Source organism: Tenrec ecaudatus, chromosome 7 (assembly GCF_050624435.1).
Source record: "Tenrec ecaudatus isolate mTenEca1 chromosome 7, mTenEca1.hap1, whole genome shotgun sequence".
NCBI classification, from domain to species: domain Eukaryota; kingdom Metazoa; phylum Chordata; class Mammalia; order Afrosoricida; family Tenrecidae; genus Tenrec; species Tenrec ecaudatus.
Window position 1 is genome coordinate 150,624,032 of NC_134536.1, and position 17,451 is coordinate 150,641,482.

Genomic DNA, 17,451 nt, shown 5'->3' on the forward strand with positions numbered 1-17,451 from the left:
AAAAGTGTGACAGATATTTGCAGTAGTTACATAATCTTTGTGTCGATTTGAGAATTCAGAGTGAAGTGGTGGAGTCTAGCCTATTAATGGGGTCACAGCCAATGAGGCCTCTGTGTTGGCATGGCCTTCTCCTGAGGATCTGGCAACACCTGTAGCAGGAGCCATGCTCTCTCTGTGTTCCCTTTCTGAGAGATGGTCTATTGACAAGACACATGGAGCTACACCAGAGCCCTGCTGGAGAAGCCATGTGGAGATGTCTGTCAGCGCCGAGATGCTTATAATGCCACTGAATACACAAGGCTCCTCACACACTAGCCTATGATCTTTCTGCATTCGGTGTCATTGCATGTGTTTCATGAGTCTGAAGAGGATTTTATAGATTGGCATCAGTTATATGGACTAATGTCAGACTTATGGACTTGATATGGACTAGGCTGGGATGTTTTCTCAATATTCAATTGCTCTTATATATAAAGCTCTTTCATATACACATATGAGTCTCCCTGGATTGGTTTCTCTAGTCTATCTGGACTAGTCCAATATTGTTACAACAATGATCAAAAAACATCAGCTAAAACTTCTTATGTACAACCAAACATCTCAGGGGATTTGGCTCCTTGCTTTGGAGGTTTAGGGTCCCGGTTTCATTTGACTTCCAGTCAGTGGGAACTTGGTGCCATAGCTGATTATGAGTTGAACTTCTAACTGCACAGCTAGCAGTTCAAAGTTACAAGTTATTCCACAAGAGCAAGACGAGGCTTGCTCCTGCAAGCATGTACAGCACAGAAATCCAAGGGGACAGTCCTTCTCTGCCCTGTAGGGTTGCTATGAGTAAAAATCAACTCAGTAGCAGTGAGATCAATTAATTGGCCTAATAACATCGAGTGTTTCCATTCTGTCTCCCTCCTAGTTTGTTGTGCAGTGCCTCATGTCTTAGAAGCTTGCACAGCAATTGGTCACTTCACCTGGAGCAACAGAAGAAACAGGAGAGTCAGCAAAAGCAGAAATGCATGATGGCCTCCCTAAACAACTGCCTTCTCTGTCATGAGGCCAGGACTGGATGGTGCCCACCTATCATGACTAAACACTTTGGTCAACGATTCCATTAAAAACCCCAATCAAAGGGGAAACAATTCAGAACAGAAATTACAAATTCTCATGAACTGCAGACTTTCTGGAGTCATGGAGGGTAGATGAACCCCTGAAACTATTGCCCTGAGATAATCCTTGACATTTAAACCAAAAATATTCCCTGGAGTCATCATAAAATCGAACTAGTGAAAAAGCCTGCCTTGAACATGATGCTCTTTTAAGAACAATGCATATAGAATCAAACTGACAACAGCAACTCAAAGGATAGGAGGAAGAAATGATTGAGAAAAGGAGTATCAAAGTGGTGGCACAACTCAAAGTACGTAATCAATGTCACTGAATGATACATGCCAACCCCAAAAGGAAACCCTGCCATCAAGTCGATCTTGACTGACAGCAACTCTATAGGATAGACTGTTCCCTATGGATTTTCTGGCCTGTAATTCTTTGTTGCACTTGAAAGCCTCATCTTTCTCCCTCACAACAGCTGGTGGTTTTAAACCACTGACCTTGAGCTATGCAGATACTGTCAAGTTCACGTCTGCTTTGTTGTGCATATTTTCAACAGCTACAAAATAATTAAAATTTAGGGGGACAGACTAAACAATGGCTACCAGGTAGAACAGCATAGTTTTACAGCAATGGTTGTCAACTTGGATCACACATTGGTAGACATTTTTAAAAATCTAAATTAAAAACATTAAACCTAATTTTCAATTCATGACCCATTCCTTTCCATCAGAAACTAAGCATCAGTGAGTTTTAAAACCCCTCAGATGGTTCCAATTGTTAGCCAAGATGGAAAACCTCAGGTGAAGGACAACAATAAATCCCACTCTTTTAAATGCTATTGAGATGCTTCCCCACCATCTCTTGCTTGAGAATCAAAGCTATTTCTCAGGTGTATCAAAAGCTTGGTAGTTGTGCTACCTACAACATCTAAAATGGTGGACATCTAATCTCTTTCTCTCTCTCTCTCTCTTTCTCTCCCTCTCTCTCTTTGTGTGTGTATATGTGTGTGTGTATGTTCCCTTAGTCTCAGCACTTGAAAATATAATGATTTATCTTCTGAATCCTCTATTTGGCTCTGAGATTCACTTACTCAGAGATTAATTTTCTCATGTTGTTCTTTATCAGATTTTATCAGATTTCACTGAAACCTTTATCAGATTTTATCAGATTTTACTGAAACAGGCGTAGTCACCTGTTCTGTATTGATAGTTTTGTAAAACTACCTATATACACGTTCCACATGAGCACAGTTAATTGGAATTCCCACTCATCATAATGTTATCTATAATTTATAACCCACACAGTTTGATGCCTTTGCATAATTAATAAAGCAGAGATAAGCATATCTCTAGAATTCCATTTTTGGCCAAGGTTTTTCTGCTACCAGCAATGATACCCTTCATTCTCTGAATTTTTGACAATCCAGGATTACATTTAATTTTAATCCAAAACCAATAGCTATGGAAGCAGCAATCAAGAAAACAAATAATGTATTGCATTGGGAAAATTTGTTATGAAAGATCTCTTTGTTATGTGGGGGCTAAGAGGTCAACAGCACCTAAACTCAGCAACACTGGATCCTTCCATCTAAGCTTTAGAGGATGAACTGCTACTGAAAAATATAAGGTCAAATTTTCTGTATTGTCTGTCAACTCTCTTAGGGACATAGACTACCCTCTTTTTACACACTTACACTCAGACATAATTTGAGTAATAGCATAGTTATTAGTGATGCCAGGTCAGGGGCACATCTGTGCTCTTTCTAGAGTAGCAACACAATATGAAAATATTCTAGTCATAATTAGCCTCATCCACAGAGACAAACAATGACATCTTTATTATTATTAAATAATTTAATTGGGGGCTCTTCCATCTCTTATCACAATCCATTGTGTCAAGCACATTTGTACATATGTTGCCATCATTACTTTCCAAGCATTTTCTTTCTACTTGAGCCTGTATATCAGCTCCTCATTTTCCCCCTTCCTTCCCCACCCTCCCTCCCTTATGGACCCTTGATAATTCATAGATTATTTATATCTTACATCATCCTCTGTCACCCTTCACCCACTTTTCTGTTGTTTGTCCCCCGGGGAGGGGGTTAAATGTTGATCCTTGTGATCGATTTCCCCTTTCTCCTCCCACCTTCCCCTTATCCTCCTGGTAACTCTATTCCCATTGTTGGCCCTGGGGGCTTTATCTATCCTGGATTCCCTGTGTTGGGGGCTCTTATCTGTAGCAGTTTACATATTCTAGTCTAATCTGATTTATAAGGTAAAATTGAGGTCATGAGAGTGGGGGGCAGAGGGAGCATTAAAGAACTAGAGGAAAGTTGTGTGTTTCATCGGTGTTATACTGCACCCTGACTGGCTCATCTCTTCCTTGTGACCCTTCTGTAAGGGAATATCTAATTGTCTATAGATGCATTGTGGGTCTCCACTCCACGCCCGCCCCCTTTCACATTCATCTGCTATCATATAGCTATAAGTACATAGATCTAATTCTCTATCATTATACATAAATATATTTACATATGCACATGTCTGTATTTAGACCTCTATAAATGTCCTTTGCCTCCTGATTATTTCCTCTATTTCATTTTCCTTTCCTCTTGGGAGAAGGGGAGGTGGCAGAAAGGAAGGGGAAGGGGGTGTAAACCAACCAAGGGATAAGGGAACAAATAAACTAAGATCAATGGAAATGAAATCTTCACAGTGATTCACTATCAATTCAAATAATGAAATAGTCCCTAATGTGGAAATATAGAATTCTCTTGAAAAATCTTAAAATCTTCACTCGGTTTGCCTTCTTTCTGCCCATCTTTCCTCTGTATTTGTGTGTACTTCAGAGAAATTCTTATTAAAATGGCCACATGTATATAGTCTGCTGGCCAAGATGGCCTGACAGCCTGGTAGAGAGCCTGATGGTCCCAATGGACCATACACTATCCTCTCTAGGTATGTATCCTGAAGGTCACTTTGTCAGAGGGACCTCATAGTAGCGGGTATTAAACTGTTAAAAGAGGGAAAGGGGATGTTGTCTCCTGAGTGACTGCCATGCAAAGCTATGAGGAGGTCCCCCATGACAGACAGACAGCCCAATCAGAGGCATGAGGGATCCTGCTGAGAAAGCCACATCAGGACAGGGGAAAGGGAGCAAACACATTTGAGGGAGCACAAATGCATGACTGTTGGGAGTAAAGGTGGGAGGACTGACCACCAGACTTGGGGAAGAATGGCTTAAACTGTGTTTGTGGACCCTAAAGGGGGAGTATCTCTTGTGGTATGCACCGAATGAGTCACCTTGACCCAGGTTTTGGGGTGCATCCTGGGGACCCAGGCCAGGTGCCATGGAATTCTGAGACATAGAATCCAGGATCTTCAGGGCACACAGCATGCTCCAGAGGCTGCATCAGTGAAAGAAAATGCAGCAAACCCACTTGGTGAACTAGACTCCACCTTAGATACACTTACAATCTGAGGACTTGAGGTTGAAAAATCCATGGTTTCTAAGGATGTGGAACAGAGCTGCACCAAGCTTGTTGAAGTGTCGGTCGATGGAGAAACATGGTCTTGCTACCTCAGTGCCCTTTATGCTGTATTAAGATATATGTTACTCTGGTAACCTGTGACTGATGTCCTTGGTGAATATTATTGTAAATTTTACCTGACAATCAACTCCCATTGTATGTGTAAAGAGCCTCGAGCCACAGAAGGGTTGTGTACAAATGAACAATGCAGTACTGTGATATGGAGTTAGCCTACATTGGCCCAATACCTCTTTCTCAACGGGGCTTTGAAAAATTAGCACCAGAGGCTACTCTAAGACAATAAAAATGGAAGATTGGTATGCCCCAGTGGGGTGATCATTAAGACTGTGCCATAAATTAACAAGTAGGTTTTGAAAGGGAGCAAAAGGCAGATTAAAACAAAGCAAACAAACATATATCCAGAAATAGGTCTTAGGTTAGCACTAAATCCTAGCCCCAACTTAAGAAAAATTACTTCTTACATCATGGCCCTGCTCAATACTCACCCTCAGGAAGGGAACACAGAAGATGTGGGTGTTACAGAAAACTGTGGTGAAGAAATTAGATGGTGCCTGGGTTTGTTAGTTTGGCTTGATTAGAGAAACAAATCTAGGGACACTCATGTATGTATAAGAAAGAGCTTTATATCAAACGGTAATCATATATAAAGAAAATATCCCAGCCTAGTCCAGATCAAGTCCGTAAGTCTGATATCAGCCCATATGTCGGATACCAGTCCATAAATTCCTCATCTGACTTCATCTGACTCATGCAGCACATGTAATGAGGCCAAATGCAGGAAGTTCACAGGCCAGTGGGTAAAAAGTCTTGTGGATCTAGTAGTGGTGGAAGCATCTCAGTGTTGGCATGGGTCTCCACCTGGCTCCTCCAGCTCCAGGCTCTAGCTGCCATCAGCATGTGACTTATCAACAAGAATGTGAAACAGAGAGTGTGTCCCACCTCCAGGGAGGAAGAAGAAGTTCCCAGAATCCTCATGAGAAAGCCACGCCCACAAGGGGGGATCAATCAGGATGTGACCTGATTGACAGGCTAGACCCCACCCCTTCATCTTTTATCAAGCTAGCATAAAATTGTATAACTACCACACTAGGTAACAGATAAAATGGCCTCTGGGGACTTAAAAGCTTGTTTCCAAACAAGCAGCCATCTAAGTGAGATGTCAACTAGTCCATATGGAAGAAACACACCAACATCAGTGACCGAACGATTCCAAATCATATCATCTGAAATTAAAGGAGGGAATGTATCAGGCCCTAAATTGTTAGAATCTGGTTTGTAGAAGGCTATGGATGACAGGGGAATCCAAGATACATTTATGGGAATTACATAGGAAATAAGCCTCCGATGATTTCCTTCTATCCCTAATAGAGGGATGGGTGGCAAGTGGTTACCAAATATAGTGACTATAGAAAATGAAAAAGATAAACCTAAACCTGACATGAATGGTTAAAACCTTTTCAGTTGATCCCCCACTTTGATGCATGTTAGACCTGATCTGTTTTTCAATATTTTCTGTATAGTTTTGTTTTCTCAAATTGCTCTTTTTTAATGGTCATTTGTTTTTATTTGTTCAGCTGTGTTCTATCATTGGGGGGGTCACCCTCTTGAATTTTTGTTATGTAGTTTTCTGTTTTTCAATATATGAAACCCAGGACCGATGAACCTCTACATACAGAACAAAGGTTTCCTGGGGAGAGGGGGTGGTTCAGTGGTAATGCGGGGCATGTAAAAGGAAGCTTATATCAAGAACTTCAAGAAGGGGAAAATAGTTCATTGATGGTGGTAGCAATTGTACAATACTGCTGATGTGATTGAACTATGGAATGATATGGTATCTGCATTAACTCCCAATAAAAGGGCTTGGGAAAGAAATTAAAGGATAGGTAAATAAGTAAGAGCCCAGATGACTTGATCTGTCTGAATCCTCTTTCACCTTTATCCCCTTCTGTCTAGAAAGCTAACCAGAGGTTGCCAGATACTGCTCCTAGACAAATTGAACTGTCTTTACTTTATCCCTTTACTCTTTTCATATGCATGAGATCCATACAGGGGAAAACTGAAATTTCTTAACTTCACATTCAAAGTCCTCCAGTACTTGTCCCATTACATTAGCACCAACTCTATTCATCTCCTCAGTCCCTCTTCATGGCCAATCCCTCAGGCAACCAGACTCCGTTATTCCCTGAGAGATTCTGGATTTGATCAGGCTAAACTCCTGCTGCAGGGGCTCTAGCCATTCCACAAATGGCTGGACATTGTACCCACGATTCCTGGTAGAATGTTCCAACAAGTCCCACAGTACCCCACCATGAGCTGTCCCAACCAATGCACTCTGCTTTATATCCAGTGAAACATGTATACCTTGACCTCTTTGAGCAGCTAGAGGGCAAAATTTGTACCATTTTCATTACTGCACCAGTATCCATCTCCCCAACCAGGGTGCACCACAACCCACTCACCCATAGCAGGCCCTCAGAAAACAGGCTTCCTTGACTTAAACCAGGGATCATACAAAAGCTCTGGATGCACAGAGAGCTCTGAATACCATGGTGTTGAAGCTCCCCAAACAAGTGGTCGCTTAAACCAGCGTAGCCCTCTGCAGAAATCTTCTCATCTTTGGTGCCTTTTCTTCTATCCTCATGTGAACTTCCCATAAACAATACAAATAAAAACTCAAATAAAACTAGTTAACTCTGTTCAAAATCTCCTTGCTACTAATAAAAATATCAGGCCACAATTTAGAATCAAGCATGCCTAAGGAGAATTGTTGATGGCTGCCATTCATTTGACTCCTCACTCGTGGTAACCCCATGCACAATACAATTTAACATTGCTCAGTCTCTTGTCATTGCCATGATCATGACAGTCCAATCTACAACCTATCACACGGAAACTATAGAAAGATCAATGGAATCGGTTCTGATGAATAATCTGGGATTTCTGCAGGGATGGGCTGCCCTCTTGCCTTCTCCATAGAAGTAGCCAATGCCAATCCCCAGGACAACATATGTAGCCACAAACAGACCCCCTCTCTCACCCACCACATTCCAGCATTCCTGGTCTACAGAGCTGGGCTGAATCAGCTTTGGCTGATAGCTAGAGCACTCTGGGGAATCATAGCCAATGAGTACAGGAAACACGCATCCCGCCAGACTTCCGCATCCACGGAATGCCTTACTGGAAGAGATGCAACTCTGAGAGATTCATTTCCTTTTTCTCTACCACTAAGACCAGTATGGTTTTATAATGGCATTTTAAGCTAGCTGTTAATGTGGGTAATGTAGTTTGGGAAAAAGCAAAAAGGCCCAATTATAAGAATCAATATATTGTGTGATGGGAGAACAAAGCGTCTATTAAATATGAAGCAGGGCTGCAATTCCAACCAGAACTAGCCCCAACAAGGAAACTGAAACCATCTTGAGAGATAGATCTGAGTTGAATAAAAGAAGATAACTGGGGAAAAAAAATGTTCTCACGTTACCAGGCAATTCAGATGCCGTGGGCACCCAGGCCCAGCCAAATCCTGTGTGCTTCAGAACACACAGTATTGGACCTTAGTAAATGTTTCATGGAAGTCATTAATGAACACATAAATGAATAAACTAGCTGATCAAGAGCCCTGCCCTCCCTTATCAATTTCTTTTCATCTATTATATTTCATAGCAATATAATCCCCCATCCAGCAATGTCAGAATAACCTGGAAATTAGTTTATCAGGAAATGCTCCCTCCCAAGATGATTAGCAAATATGCAAGTTAAGCATAGATTTACTTGTGCTTATTTACTAATCTGTTGTGAAACTTGGCTACTACTTAGTAGGTAGATACAAGTAAATTCATGCTTATCTTGCTTACTGGTTGCTCCATCCCTGTTGGGGATTATAAATTTGAAAAGGGGCTTTGATTCTGGAGGAAGCTGCTATGGGACTGCGAGAGGGTCTGATGCCAGCCATACCTAGAAGCAGCATCTTTGACGTGGGAGAAAATTGTGAAAATTTTCACTACCGATTAGTAAGCATGCACAATATGCCCATGACTACCTTGTTTATTGACTAAGCCACCTTTGTTCCTTTCCCAAAGCTTTGATAGAGTGACTGAGTCTGACTCTTTGAGTGAAGCCCTGCCTTATGTATAGAAACAAGCCCTGCCAGTGATTCTGTTTCTGGAAGTTTGAGAATCACTGCTTTTGTCCCAGGTCATAATAACTATACACCCATAACCCTACAAGCATACAAAGGTGAATCTAACATGTCTTACGTCTTTCAGTACCATTTATGAATTAGTGGTAATTAGAGGATTCAATGAGAACACATAAATCTTCCACTCATAAATCTAGGGAGTATAATTCCAGTCTGAAACACATGGAGTAGCGATGCGCTGCAATCAGCTAGAGGGAAACTACTTTGGTTTGATGGTTACACTGCAATCAGCTGGAGGGAAACTGGTGTTCCTGGGTGGTGCCAGACACCTGGGGAAGTAATGCTGCTCATTCCTTTCTGGATTATCACAACTTTTAAAATCCTATGAATCACAATGGACTGGATGACAATTAGTATAGGGGGTTGTGTGTGTTTCGTTGTTGCTTGCATAGCTAAAAGTCAAAGACTGTTTATCTGGGTTGCGACTGCAGGGAAATAAACTACATCATGAGAACTCTAACTGGAAACCAGGGGGACTTGAGCCACAGGGACAAGCCACGTCCTGAACCCCTAAATAAATCTTCACATCCAATGGGATCTGGAGCCCCCAAAGAGCAGAATATCCCAGGGAATTAAATCTGTTCCTAAGATTTAACCTCCTCTTTGTCCCATTACAAGAAGAGCTAATTGCCTCCTGTTAATGACCCTTTTATAACTGACCTGGCTAGATTTTAGAAGTTTCTTGAAATAGTAGAGTCAAGCCTGAAAAAGTTCCTCTCTCCGCTACACTTCAGGTAGCTCCCTTGAAAACTGGCCTCTGCCATGCCACACTCTGTGACACCAAGTGGACATCCACAGAAACCAGGGTAGAACATCCATACTGAGAAATGTCAAATATTGATAAAGTTTGCCCCTCATGGCTCAGGCCCTGGCCAAAAACACATGAAGGATTCAGAAAATTGCATACAGCTAATTGGTAAACAGCACTCCAGATTTGGAATTTCCTTAAGGAGCCAGTAAAGGAGCATGTGAATAATTTTATAGCACAAATACAATTTCCTCTTATTGTGGAGTATAACTCATATATTGTCTAATTATGCATACAAATGTGTTCACCATACAGACTGCCTTTTGACTCATTAAATCCCTATAACTGTTTAAATGTTGGTGTTAACAAATTATGGCCTCTTCCTTTCAAATACTTTCCCCATACTTTTTTTGACCCCTCACCCTAGGCCACATTTTGCTTGACATATTCCACTCCAATAAAACTTGCTCCTTTTCCTCGCTGACTAACTTGTCCGGTGCCCCTTTTTGACTCTCCAGTCAACTAAATATGATTGTTTGTATATTTTACTTCTTGGACATCTCTCCATATCACTGCTGGGATCCTTGGATTTGGGAAGCCTAGATCCAGAGATACCACATCATCCTCACCCTCTCACCTGAACTTCGATGCAAATTCTCTAAATCCTTTATGGAAATGTGTTCTTACTCTTTTAACCACTAACATATGACCCTCTTTACTAATTAAGAAGACTTCTGGGACTTAATCATTGTGGAAGGAGACAGAGCTGTATCCCACTAGGAAAAACTAAAAAGTCAAGAACTCACATTCCCAAGTATCCTTGCAGCTGGGTATGGCTGTGAAGTTTGTGCATCTCAGGGACACTTGTGCTTCTCAGGTACTTTGAGTTAAGAGCTCAAGGTATGATTATGACTGCAAATTGAATTAATTACAAAGAAGTGCCTGGGTGCCCATGTGTCTTGGCAAAACAAAGCCACTTACTCCCAAACAACCTAGCAGCCTGCTCAAACATAACAGCTGCACCAGGATGCCCCAGAATAAATGAGAACAAACAACTGAACAACACCTAGATCCAAGAGAAAACGCTGAAGAAAAGGCCCCGGAACTACTAGAAACCTAATTTAGAAGCATGGTGTTCAGGTGCTTTCAATAGATGAAGGAAATATTGAGAGAACAATGGAAACAATAGAAAAACTAAAAACCCAACATCAAACAGAATTCCAGAAGATAAATAATATAACGGAATTAGACGATACAGTAAAAAAAAAAAAAGCAGAGTAATAGAACTGGGTAAATGGAAATCTGAGTTAGTGAACTTGGAGATAATCAACATAAAGAGCAAAGTAATCTGAAGAAAGCCTAAGAATTGTAAGGGATACTATTAAATGGAAAATCCTATGCCTCATTGGAATTCCAGAGAGGCAATAAACACATGAAAAAACAAATAAATTACTCAATAAAATGTTCTGTGTGTGCTGTAGGACAATGTATACTGTGTTGCTGTTGGATAGAGTGATCTTCAAAAGTGAACTACTTCAAAATGATTGGGTAATAGATCAAATAATGGATGCGATTCAAAAAGTTCTTGAAAGATATGAAAACAAAAACCTTCGGGACAAACAAAATCATAGAGAATATAGTAGAAGAATTCATGGGCTAACACACTATGATCAAGTGGGGTTCATGCCAGGAGTTGAAGGATAGTTCAGTGTTAGAAAAACTATCTATGTAATCTATGATATAAGAAAAAAATATACATCGCATGATCATAACAGCTTTAAAATGGGTCCAAAGTGAGATATGCCCGCCATAATCAACTTCACAATACCCTCTGGTTGATAACAAGGCTAATCAATTCCCTCAATTATGATCAGAGAGGATTCTATGGAGGTGTGATCCATAAGTGGACCCTTCGAATGGATTTGGGGCTTCCACTGTCATTCCTAGTCTGCTGGAAACCAGGTGTTCACAATTTAAGTGCTGATACCATATTCAAAATCCTTTGAAATGGGGTCTATTATTTATATTCTTTGGACCACACAGCCTGATGTGCTTCTTCAGTGTAGACTTAGTTGACACTTCAAGACAAAACAATCATCTATAAATTATCAAGGGCTCATAAGAGAGGAGGGAGCGGGGAGGGAGGGGAAAAAAGAGGACCTGATGCAAAGGGCTTAAGTGGAGAGCAAATGCTTTGAAAATGATTAGGGCAAAGAATGTACGGATGTGCTTTATACAATTGATGTATGTATACATATGGATTGTGATAAGAGTTGTATAAGCCCCTAATAAAATGTTTAAAAACAAAAAAATAACAACAACATTGGAGACCTCTTACTACCCAACCTCACAGCCTAATACATAGCCACAGTACTCAAAACAGCCTGGTTCTGGTACAATGATAGGTACATAGATCAGTGGATCAGAATAGAAAACCCAGAAATAACTCATCTGCCTACAGACTACTGATCTTTGACAAAGGGGAAAAAATAATTGGGAAAGTCATTGTCTCTCCCATAAATGGTACTGGCAAAGTTGGACCACTCAAAGATGAACTCAAGATGGATCAAAGACCTAAATGTCAACCCCTGAGCTATTCCAGGACATAGACATAGTTGGAAGCAAAATGAAGCAAGCACACACAGTAGAAGACAAAATACATGACTGGGATCCACTAAAAATAAGACACATGTGCATTAGAAGACTCATGCAAAAAAAGTAAAAAGAAAACCCACAGACTGGGACCCACAATGGACAAGGAACTAATCTCTAAAATCTATGGAGAACTAAAAAAACTCAATAAAAATAATAATCTAATTAAATGTGGGCAAAGGTCATGAACAGGTTGTAAAAAATGACATTCAAATGACTAACGAACATTTGAAAAATGCTCATGATCATTAGCCATCCAGGAGATGTACATCAAAACAATGATGATGAGCCCTCAAGGATGACAAAGTGTGTGCTAGGTGCTTGAATGACAAAGCATTGTGGCCCAGCTTAGCCAGAGTGTGCAGAACGATGCATCCAGCCTCCCTAGTGCACAGGTAGGGTTAGCTCCCAGTCATTCTGTTAGTTGCTGCAAGAGGTCTGTGCATGGGATTTTTTCAAATCAAACCTCCAACCCTAAGCACCCTCCTCTCACTAACCATATGTTGCCTTTTCAAAAGGAAGAAAAACTTAAAAGTCCAAACACTGTCTGCCAGCAAAAGACCTTTAAAGTTCATGGACATCTGGCTCAGGATGTCTCAGACTCGGTACTACAGGCATTTTGGATCTGATCACTAGGTGAAGTAGAGAGAATGTCCCATGCATTGTAACATGCTTAGCAGCATGCCAGTAAACTACCACCGTAGTGGTGACAACCAAAAAACCAACCTCGGCCACACCCAATGTAGTGAGTCAACTGAAATCCTATAGAACAGAGTAGAATTGTCCCATGGGGTTTGTAAGATGGAATATCTTTAAGAAAGCAGACTGCTACATCTTTCTCCTGTGGCTTGTGGGTTCACACAGTGGACATTTGGGTGAGACTTAAATTGAGGCTATGTTGCAAAACAACAGCTTCTGTCAAAGGAATCAGATACCAAGCATCAAGGAACAAAAAATCATATCAGTGTAAATGTGGGTGAGTGCAGAGTGGAGACTCAAAGCCCATCGGTAGCCAACCAGACACCCCCTTACTGAATGGTTTGGGGGAGGAGATGAGCCAATCACGGGAGCAATGATGAAACATATAACTTTCCTCTAATTCTTAAACACTTCCGCGTGCCCCCCCCACCCCCTATCATGATCCCAATTCTATCTTACAAATCTGGCTAGACTGACTAGAGGATGTATATTGGTACAGATAGTAACTGGAAACACAGGGAATCCAGGACAGATGACTCCTTCAGGACCAGTGGTGAGAGTGGCGATGCCTGGAGGGTGGAGGGAATGTGGGGTAGAAAGGGGGAACTGGTTACAAGAATCTACGTATAGCCTCCTCCCTGGGGGATGGACAGCAGAGAAGAGGGCAGGGGGAGATGTCAGACAGTGTAACATATGACAAAAGAATAATTTATGAATTATGAAGGGTTCATGAGGTAGGGGGGAGTGGGGAGGGTGGGGGAAAATGGGGAGGGTGGGAGGAAATGAGCAGTCGATACTAAGGGCTCAAGTAGAAGGCAAATGTTTTGAGAATGATGATGGCAACAAATGTACATACGCGCTTGACACAATGGATGGATGTATGGATCGTGATAAGAATTGTATGAGCTCCCAATAAGATGATTTTTTAAAGAAAAAGAACAGCTTCACATTTTGATATTTCTTCTTAATAAAGAGTCCTATGATAAAAAATGATAAATGACTCACACTGACAATGACAGCTCAATTTAAGAAAATTGTAAACAACAAATGCTGGAGAGGTTGCAGAGAGATGTGAATTCTCATATGATGATGATGATGGATCTGTACTTCAAACAACTGGGAATAGGGATTTCCTAAGACCCAGCAATGCCACTCTTCAGTATAAAGAAGAAAGAGCATAACAAAAACAGACAAAGACACTCCGGTGTTCATTGCAGCACTGTTCACAATAGAAATAAATTGGAAACAGCCCAGATACCCCAAAGTAGATGAATGTATAAAGGAATGTAGTGTGCACACACAACGGAACACGATGCTGCACTGAAAAACAAGGACGAAACCATGAAGCACCTCAAGACATGGATGGCCTTGGAACATTATGTTGAGTGAAGTTAGTCAATCACAAAATTACAGATTGCATAAGACCACTACTATGAGGCTGAAAACCAGGACAAAGACTGGCAAACCAAAACGAAGCAGGCTTTAGAGTTCCCAAGGGAGGGAGGGCAAAGGTGAGGAAATGGAGAAATTGACTAGGAGGTTGGAAATTATTGACTTGGGTGGAAGAGAGATTAGATCCATAAGGAGAAGAGGAAGTAGGGAAAGAAGTGAGGTAGCGTATGGGAGCAGACTCTGGTGGGTGGTTTGACAGTTGAATTCAGAGTGGATGAAGTGAAATGTAAACCATACACATGCATAAGTCACAATAAAAATTTTATTCACAGAATAAAAATAATGAGTCATAAGAAGTATCAATTTGAGGATGGTAGCTTTCAAAAGAGTGAAGTGCTCTGGATGTCAGCAAGTGAAGACTGAGCAGTCTAGGTGCCGCTGTGGCCCCGATGCTAAGGGAGACTAAGTCGAGGGGCATCACTATGCTCAGGGCACCGCAGCTGGGCCAAAGGTGATCTCATGATTTGGAGCATTGGCTCAGGCTTACAGTCTCTAGGCCTGGTTCTCCAGCTCCTCCAGCGACTGTCAGAATTATCGAATCTCCCTTTAAAAAGTTCCTCTGTTGTTTATAGCAGAGTTGGTTTTGGTTGCTTCCACATAAGAATCCTGAACGATATATTTTCTTATCCATCATCTTAAATTCAGCTTGTCTAAAATTGAATTCTGTTATTTTCCCTAAAACTTGTTATTTACTGTAACTTTCCTTTGATGCCTAATGATATTTTTCTAGTCACCTAGATTGTCGCTTCAAAGTTATCTTTCACTTTCTCCGCTCTCTTTCCCCAAATATTAGTTGGCCAAACCACACCAGAGGTGATTGTTTTCTTAATATGACAATGCCATTCTCATTCATCTCTTTAGGGGGTTTGTATGGTGCCAACTCAAACTCTTCTAGTTTTATCTAACTTCATCTAACGTTATGCAAATACAGCAGTTAATACCCTAACAACCTACCATGTTTCCATCTGCCATTTCAAGGCCAAGAAAGGCTGGTGACATAGTGGGTTGTGTTTGAGCTGCTCTAACTGACCACTGACATGGAGTGGAGGAAAAATGAGGCTTTCTCCTCGCATAACGATTTAAAGCCTCAGAAACCCAAAGGGGCAATTCTACCCAGTCCTAGAGGGTCACCATGAGTCAGGATCAACTCACTGGCAGTGAGACTGTTTTGCTATTTGAAATTTCCACAGGGCTATTCAAATGTTCTTTGTTAGCCTCTGACTCAAAATGCATAATTGCCTAATGCCACTGTGTTAGGCTGGGGTGTCTAGAGAAGCGGTTCTCAACCTGTGGGTCGCAACCCCTTTGGGGCTCGAATGACCCTTTCACAGGGGTTGCCTAAGACTATTGGAAAACACATAAATATTTCACAATATATAATTGCATATTGTTTTGTGATTATTACTATGCTTTAATTATGTTCCATTTGTAACACTGTAAATATATCCAGCATATCAGATGTTTACATTATGATTCATAGCAGTATCAAAATTACAATTATGAAGTAATAACAAAAATAATTTTTGGTTGGGGGTCACCACACAACATGAGGAACTATATTAAAAGGTAGCGGCATTAGGAAGATTGAGAACACTGGTCTAGAGGAACAAATCAATGACACTCATCTATGTACAAAAAAATCTCTTTACATCAAGAAGGAACCACAGCCCGGTCCAACTCAGGTCCATACATCCCGTGACAAGCAGGTCATCTTCAGACTCACATAGCTGCAGGGCAGTGACCCAGAAAGGTGAAGCAGGAGCAGGGAGTTCACAGGCTGGTGGGTGCAGAGCTGCGTTGATCCAAGGTTGATAGGAAAATGACACAGCACAGAGGGCTCTCCGGTCAGGTGACCCACATGGGGTCACCCTGGAGGGAGGCAGAATCCCAGCAAGTAGAAAGACAAAGGGGCAGGGAGAGAAGGGGAAGTAAAAGGCCACAAACCCCAAGGAGATATCATCGGGCTATGATGCGGTTGGTAGGTCGGATTCTACCCCTATGCTTTCATAAACATTCATGTTGACATAAAATCTAACTGCTATAACCATCAAATACATACCAAACATTTTTGTGTAACCCGGAAGCCAACTGGAACTTTATCCTTGGATTTTTCATTTGACACATCCTTTCTCTGGTTTGCCCTTTACCATCCTAAATAGAACTCAGGCTCTCTTGGTTTTCTCCAAATAAGTCCAAACGTTCACAGTATTGACAGCCACCTTGATTTTGACAGTTGCCTAGGAGATGTAAAGTAAGTTAGCATTGCAACCACGTTAGAAATCAAGACCAGACCTTTGTGGCTTCCGTTTTAAGGGGTTGGGTGGTTTAATGTTTACCTGCTGGGCTGCTAACCACAAGGTCAGCCACTCTATAGGAGCAAGATGAGACTTTATACTCCCATAAAATTGTAGGGTCTTGGAAACTCACAGGGGCAGTTCTACCCTATCCTATAGGTTATACCCTACCCATGAGTCATAATCAACTTGATAGCAGTGAGTTTGTTTTGGGAAGTCCTTTTGTGATCATGAAGTCATTGAGTCTTTACTATAAGGCCCTTTTCCCTACACAGCACTGCTTCTAGAGACCTTTTCTCTATAATATGTCTTTGCTAAAGCAGTGGGGACCAGCCTAGACTCATGAGCCAAATTGAAAGAGTATAAGTCTCATTTCAGCCACTTACTGGATAGGTGAACTTATCAACTAGGATTTTAAATATAAAAAGGTCATTTGTGTATTTATCATCTACCCTTGGAACCCCTCCTTTATAAAGTCACCACTATACCTTTGAGAATATATCCATATAGATATAAGTAGATCTAGTTGAATCATTGTTAACCATTTTCAAATTTACCATCATATGACTGTAACAGAAAAATGTGTGTATCTTCAACTTTGCTCCAAGCCTCAAATGAACTGTCATCAAGTCCATCCCAACTCATAGTGGCAGGGGATAACTGCCCTTGTAGGTTCCTGAGACTCTTCCGCAGAGCAGCTGGTGCTTTTGAACAGCTGACCTTCCTGTTAGCAGCACAACGCATAACCACTATG